This window comes from Bufo bufo, chromosome 1, assembly GCF_905171765.1.
Source record: "Bufo bufo chromosome 1, aBufBuf1.1, whole genome shotgun sequence".
Classification (NCBI taxonomy): Eukaryota; Metazoa; Chordata; class Amphibia; order Anura; family Bufonidae; genus Bufo; species Bufo bufo.
In genome coordinates, this window is record NC_053389.1 from 301287220 (window position 1) to 301295299 (window position 8080).

The following is an 8080-nucleotide window of genomic DNA, read 5'->3' on the forward strand; positions in this document are numbered from 1 at the left end:
ACTTTCAATGCTCCTCCGCCTCTGCCAGACGTTCTGTCCCTGAGTGGATCCATCACCGTATTATAGTCTCCTATCGCAATCATTTTAGATTCCTGTCTATTCAACATAAATCTATACAATTGATACAAGACGTCTGGTTTATATGGTGGTGGAATATATATATTTGCAATAACCATTTTATCGCCTTCTATGTTGCAGAGATAAAGAGTTTTTTATAATCACAAATTCTAATTATGTTCGCAACAGTGGAGTACTTCCCTGGATGGAAAAGGTCTAACATGGTAAGAAGCAACAATAAGCCTGTCAAGCATGGTAAAATGTTTTGTAGGATCGACGAGATGGTTATTGCCAACGGTCTCACCATTTACTGGAAAAAGGTAAGAGGCCACTCAAAATATACAGGTGTGGGGGCTTGGCCTGGACCGGGAGTGAGATGGCTGCTTCGAGTTAGAGCTACCTTCAGGTATCCTGCTCAGCAACTTCCAAAGCAGTGGCTCACGAGTAATTTAGCCATATTCCACCTCTTATAAGTGTGACAACCAGACAGCTGAGAAGCTCTGACAGAAACCGTTCAGAACCTCCTCCTTGAGTTTTCTTTGTTTTGGTTTCAGTTCCTCATCTCGTTAGCCTATCTCAGCTGTCATGCAGTTGGACTGATTGCTTCCCTTTAAATTCCTCCCCATAATGCAGTAGTGTGCGGCTTATACAACTTCCTGGAGTGTGTGTGCTTGCTGTTCCTAGTTCCCAGTCGTCTGCAAGATAAGTGCTGTATATGTATTTGTGATTTTCTGTCTGCTGGATCCAGGTGACCCTGACTCCCTCCGTGTCTGTGTAGGGAGCCGGTGGTCGTGTCCCCTCACTATTGTAGGGTCTTCAGGTGTTAGATAGTCGAGGTACGTGGATATGCGACCATTAACCTTTGGGGTGTTCGCATAGGCTGAGCAGTCAGGGAGAGTCTGCCAGGTCCATGCAGGGCTCTCCCTTTTGTTCCTTAGTTGTGGATCCAGTGAGTCATTGATTATATTGCATTGTCTTGTTTCCTGTACACCATCCGTGACATTATAAGCCGCCAAAACCGTCTCAAGCATGGATCCGGTTTCACTTTTGGCTGAACGCTTCCAGGGTCTTTCATTGGAGGTAGCTGATCTCCGTAAGACTTTTTCTCAGTTTCAAGTGACCGGTTCAGCTTGCGTTCATGGAATTTGTTCTGAGCCTAAGATCTCGCTCCCGGATACGTTCTCCGGGGGTAGTGAGAATTTTGTGCGTTTTAGAGAGGCTTGCAAACTCCATTTTCGCCTTCTTCCCCATTCCTCTGGTGATGAGGAACGGAGGGTGGGGATCATTATATCGCTGCTCAGGGGTAACGCTCAGTCCTGGGCCTTTTCGCTGCCGGAGGGGGCACGGCCCCTCCGTTCAGTGGATGAATTTTTTTTAGCCCTGGGTCAGATATATGATGATCCGGATCGTATTGCTCTGGCTGAGTCTAGACTACGTCTGTTATGCCAGGGTAAACAATCCGCAGAGATATACTGCTCAGAATTTCGGAGATGGGCAGCTGATATTGGTTGGAATGATGCTGCACTCCGAAGTCAATTTTGCCATGGTCTTTCAGAGGGATTGAAAGATGCATTTTCCTTTCATGAGAGGCCTATCTCCTTGGACTCTGCTATGTCTCAGGCCGTTCGTATTGACAGGCATCTTAGAGAGAGAGGAGAGATTACTCCTTCCTGTCATACTCAGTCCCGGGACAGTGCAGCGGTCTCATTCTGTGCGCAGGGGTCTCAGTCGCTGTCAGCCCCTTCTGAGCAGGAGCCCATGCAGCTGGGGTTGATTGCCTCTGACAATAGAAGATTCAGCTCGCATGGGAGGGTTTGTTTTTGTTGTGGAGGTATAAATCATTTGGCAAATGTTTGTCCCTCTAAGAGATACAGGCAGTTTTCTGGGAGTAATAAAGAAACAAAAAGGAAAAAATCTTTTAAAAATGTTCCGTCTGTTACTATTGGCAGGGTTTAGGCGGAAATTGAAGGTTTTCCATTTGCCATTTTGTCCTGCCTGCTAGGGTGGCGCTAGAGAGCAAGAGCATTTTTTGTGAGATTTTGGTGGATAGTGGAGCAGCTGTCAATCTCATTGATAATCAATTTGCAATAACTCATGGTTTCCAGGTATGCACTTTGGGAAAGGATAGTCCTGTTTTTGCTATTGATTCCGCTCCACTTTCTCGGAAATCATTAAAGGGCATAGTTCACAATATCCGTTTAATTGTGAGTGATGCTCATGTTGAGGATGTGTCATGTTTCGTCCTTAGCGGTTTGCCTACTCCTCTAGTGTTGGGGCTACCCTGGCTCACTAAACATAACCCCACCATTGATTGGCAAGCGAGGCAAATAAATGGTTGGAGTGACTTTTGCAGAGAGAATTGCCTCACGACATCTGTTTCAGAGGTTTCTACTAAGACTGTACCACTTTTCCTCTCTGAATTTTCGAATGTCTTCTCTGAGAGTAGAGTTCAGGATTTGCCCCCGGACATGGAGTACGATTGCCCTATTAATCTCATCCCAGGTGCCAAGCTGCCTAAATCTCGTTTATACAATCTATCCCAACCTGAGAGGGTCGCTATGCGTGCTTATATCTCTGAGAGTCTGAGAAAAGGACACATACGACCCTCAAAGTCACCTGTTGCCGCTGTTTTTTTCTTTGTTAAGAAAAAAGATGGTTCTTTAAGACCTTGTCTGGATTTCAGGGAGCTGAACAGTATCACTGTTCGTGACCCTTATCCGCTTCCTCTGATCCCGGACCTGTTTAACCAGGTTGTTGGGGCTAAAGTCTTTTCCAAATTAGATCTAAGAGGGGCATACAACCTGGTCAGGGTCAGAGAAGGAGACGAATGGAAGACGGCCTTTATTACCCCTGAGGGCCATTTTGAGAATTTGGTTATGCCTTTTGGTTTGATGAATGCCCCAGCCGTTTTTCAGCATTTCGTCAACAGCATTTTTTATCATTTAATGGGAAAATTTGTATTAGTGTATTTGGATGACATTTTGATTTTTTTCTCCTGATTTCAAAACTCATAAGGAACACCTACGTCAGGTCTTGCTCATCCTGCGGGAGAATAAATTATATGCGAAACTGGAAAAATGTGTGTTTGCGGTTCCAGAAATTCAATTTCTGGGGTTTCTTCTCTCCGCTTCTGGTTTTCGCATGGACCCCGAGAAGGTCCGCGCTGTGCTTGAGTGGGAGCTTCCTGAGAATCAGAAGGCGCTGATGCGTTTTTTGGGCTTTGCCAATTATTACAGGAAGTTTATTTTAAATTATTCCTCTGTTGTTAAACCACTCACTGATATGACCAGAAAGGGGGTAGATTTTCCTTCCTGGTCGGTAGAGGCGCGTAAGGCCTTTTCTAATATCAAGGAGAGTTTTGCTTCCGCTCCCATCCTGGTACAACCTGATATTTCTTTACCCTTCATAGTTGAGGTTGATGCTTCTGAGGTAGGGGTGGGTGCGGTCTTGTCTCAGGGTTCCTCTCCTGCCAAATGGCAACCGTGTGCCTTTTTCTCGAAGAAACTCTCCTCCGCAGAGAGAAATTATGATGTGGGAGATAGGGAATTGTTGGCCATCAAGTTGGCTTTTGAGGAATGGAGCCATTGGCTAGAGGGAGCCAGACACCCTATTACCGTGTTTACTGACCATAAAAATCTGGCCTACTTGGAGTCAGCCAAGCGTCTGAACCCGAGACAGGCCAGATAGTCTTTGTTCTTTTCAAGGTTTAATTTTGTTGTCACGTTCCGCCCTGGGGTTAAGAATGTGAAGGCAGATGCCCTGTCACGTTGTTTTCCAGGAGGTGGGAATTTTGAAGACCCGGGTCCCATTTTGGCTGAAGGTGTGGTGGTCTCTGCACTTTTTCCTGAATTGGAGGCAGAGGTGCAGGCAGCCCAGTCAGAGGCTCCTGATCTTTGTCCTCCTGGGAGGTTGTTTGTGCCTCTCGCTTTGAGACACAAGATTTTTAAGGAACACCACGATACGGTCCTTGCTGGGCACCCGGGGGCAAGAGCCACACTGGATCTCATCGCTCGGAGATTCTGGTGGCCTGCGCTTCGTAAGTCGGTTGAGGGTTTTGTGGCAGCCTGCGAGACTTGCGCTCGTGCCAAAGTCCCTCATTCACGGCCATCAGGTCCTCTCCTTCCCTTACCCATTCCTTCCCGTCCTTGGACACATCTGTCCATGGACTTCATAACGGACCTGCCTCGTTCCTCGGGGAAGACTGTGATTCTGGTGGTGGTGGACCGTTTTAGCAAAATGGTGCATTTCATCCCTTTTCCTGGTTTGCCCAATGCTAAGATGCTGGCGGAGGCATTTATTGACCACATTGTCAAATTGCATGGTATTCCTTCAGACATAGTCTCTGATAGGGGCACGCAGTTTGTTTCCAGATTCTGGAAGGCTTTCTGTTCTCGCTTGGGGGTTCGGTTGTCATTCTCTTCTGCTTTCCACCCGCAGTCGAATGGCCAGACAGAGCGCGTCAATCAGAATCTGGAGACATATCTGCGCTGTTTTGTGGCAGAGAATCAGGAGTATTGGTGTTCTTTTTTGTCCCTTGCTGAGTTTGCTTTAAATAACCGTCGTCAGGAGTCCTCTGATAAGTCACCATTTTTTGGTGCATATGGGTTTCATCCGCAGTTTGGGACTTTCTCGGGAGAGGGGTCTTCTGGTTTACCTGATGAGGACAGATTCTCCTCATCTTTGTCATCTATTTGGCAAAAGATTCAGGATAATCTAAAGAGCATGAGTGAGAGATATAAGCGTGTGGCAGATAAGAGACGTGTGCCTGGTCCCGACCTGAATGTTGATCTGGTGTGGTTGTCTACCAAGAATATCAAATTGAAGGTTCCCTCCTGGAAGTTGGGTCCTAGGTTTATTGGGCCTTACAAGATCCTGTCTGTCATTAATCCTGTTGCCTACCGTCTTGATCTTCCTCAGACTTGGAAGATCCATAATGTTTTTCATAAGTCCTTATTGAAACCTTATGTTCAACCCATTGTACCCTTGCCTTTGCCTCCTCCGATTATGGTTGATGGGAATCTTGAATTTCAGGTCTCTAGGATTGTGGATTCCCGTCTTGTCCGCGGTTCTCTCCAGTACCTCGTTCATTGGGAAGGTTATGGTCCTGAGGAGAGGATGTGGGTCCCAGTGACGGACATTAAGGCCACTCGTCTCATCAGGTCTTTCCATAGGTCCCATCCTGAGAAGGTGGGCTCTTAGTGTCCGGAGTCCACTCATAGAGGGAGGGGTACTGTCACAATCAGACAGCTGAGAAGCTCTGACAGAAACAGTTCAGAACCTCCTCCTTGAGTTTTCTTTGTTTTGGTTTCAGTTCCTCATCTCGTTAGCCTATCTCAGCTGTCATGCAGTTGGACTGATTGCTTCCCTTTAAATTCCTCCCCATAATGCAGTAGTGTGCGGCTTATACAACTTCCTGGAGTGTGTGTGCTTGCTGTTCCTAGTTCCCAGTCGTCTGCAAGATAAGTGCTGTATATGTATTTGTGATTTTCTGTCTGCTGGATCCAGGTGACCCTGACTCCCTCCGTGTCTGTGTAGGGAGCCGGTGGTCGTGTCCCCTCACTATTGTAAGGTCTTCAGGTGTTAGATAGTCGAGGTACGTGGATATGCGACCATTCACCTTTGGGGTGTTCGCATAGGCTGAGCAGTCAGGGAGAGTCTGCCAGGTCCATGCAGGACTCTCCCTTTTGTTCCTTAGTTGTGGATCCAGTGAGTCATTGATTATATTGCATTGTCTTGTTTCCTGTACACCATCCGTGACAATAAGTCCCCACAGCTCCTAAGATGCCCAAACGGGGGAAGAAGGAGGCCCCAAAGCTACTTACAGCCTTTTTTCCCCGTGGCGGGCAATGGCGCCCGCGATCCCGTCACCACGAGGCAGGAAACTTCCAACGGAGACAAGCCGCGGGAAAGGGGAGAAGGAGACGCTGCAGCCAAGCACCACAGAACACAGCAAGTACTCCTCTCACTCTAGGTCAGATCGCAGCTTAGAGCAGAGGAGTCCAGGGCTCACGACCAGCTCAAAATCACCAAAAAACCCTGCCTGGGGACATACAAGGCACAACACAGAACAAGGCAGCCCACCATCTTCTATGCCAGAGCCACAAGATCACAGGTCAGCAGCACTCCAACAACCACTGCCTCAGCTGCAGCTAACCCCAGCAAACAAAAGACAGTGTGGGAAACCACTTTATCATTCTCTGCGACAGCAGGCACTCAGGAGGGAAATCCTACTGAAAAGCAAGAAGATGCATTGACCTCCATTATTACTACCAACCAGGCTGCCACAGAAGATTTTATGATAAACGCAATGAAAGCGCTTAGGCATTCTATCCGAAGGGATATTACTCAAGCAAATTCCACCATTTCGGCCACTGTGGACGACCTGGGAAATCGAGTTGAACATATAGAATCAAAAATGGGAGAATTTTCTTCAGCACATGACGAGCTGGTAGAAGCTCATAATAATCTATCTGAAGACCTGGAGTCAATAAAATCCAAAATGGAAGACCTAGAAGACCTGCACCGTCGCAATAACGTAAAGTGCGGCAGCATACCAGAATCCGTGTCACCAGCCAACTTGGCGAAATTTCTCCAGAGGCTGATTACAACTATACTCCCCAATGCCACAGATAAAGACGTAATCATTGATAGAGCTCATAGGCTTCCAAAGCCTAAATCCATTCCTGAGTCAATACTGAGAGATACAATAACACACATTCATTTCTACCATATAAAAGAACAACTCATGCAGGCGGTGAGAGAAAAGGGCAAGCTACCTGAACCTTTCCAAACAATAACACTCTTTGCAGATCTATTCCAGCATACCTTGGCAGCAAGAAGAAAACTTCTTCCCTTCACCAGAAGCCTTGGCTAACACGAGATCCAGTATAAATGGGGCTTCCTAACAAAGCTAATTGTCACCAGAAATGGAGAACAACACCTTATTACTTCCTAGAGAAGGGACTCCATCTTATACGCAGCTGGGGGCTACAACTTCCAGATGACATCTCTCCTAAATCCCCCTCACAATCTTCCATGATCCCCATGGAATGGAGCACCAGTGCACAGGAAATGTGAGGCAGCCATAATGTATATTATATTGCAGGACACTGTTTTATTTCTACAAACCATGCCCATGGTTTGTGCAGTAATATGTACTGCTCAATATTAGTTTTATCTTTATTTACTGTTTAATATAAGTTCAATTACAGAGCAAGGCTTACCTCGGCCTAATTGGCATTGCTGGATAACAATATTTAAAACCTTTTCTTTGCGCTGGTATGCTGTGAATCCCATTACTTGTGATTGCATTACTTGCCAAAAAAGGTTGTCACGCTTGTTGAAGAGATATTTTAGAATCAAAAATGTCTATTAAGTATATGTCACTAAATCCTAAGGGCCTTAACAGTCCTTATAAGAGATCATTGGTATGGAGGTAAGATAGAGATATGGGAGCAGACATAATCTGCATACAGGAAACCCACTTTAAGAAAAATAATTCTCCTAAATTCACCAATAAAAATTTCCCCCATATCTATTGTGCTAATGCTTCAAAAAAGAAAGCTGGAGTATGTATCTCAATAAGAGATGCGGTTATGTTCCAGGAGGGAGAGGTAGTGATGGATGGCGGGGGCAGGTATATTACGCTTATATGTACTATCAACAATACGCTATTCACTTTATTAAACATTTAAATCAGTTATGGAAAAAAAAACACCTAAAATAAAAGGTAAATTAATCATATGTGGAGATTTTAATATAGTGGCAAATCCACTTTTAGATTCCACAGCCAGGCGCAGTAGACCATCCCCTGGCCTTGACCCATGGTTGAAAAAACACAATTTGTATGATGGTTGGAGGTGCACGCTCACTACAAAAAAAAGGAAATTAGAAGAAACCAAACGCCTTTTAACAGCTATTGCCACATTGCAATCGACACATAAATTTAAAATGCTAACGGAAGCCCGCATTGCCCTCAAAAAACCTCTGACCCACACATTCGACAAGCAGACGAGGTCCCTTA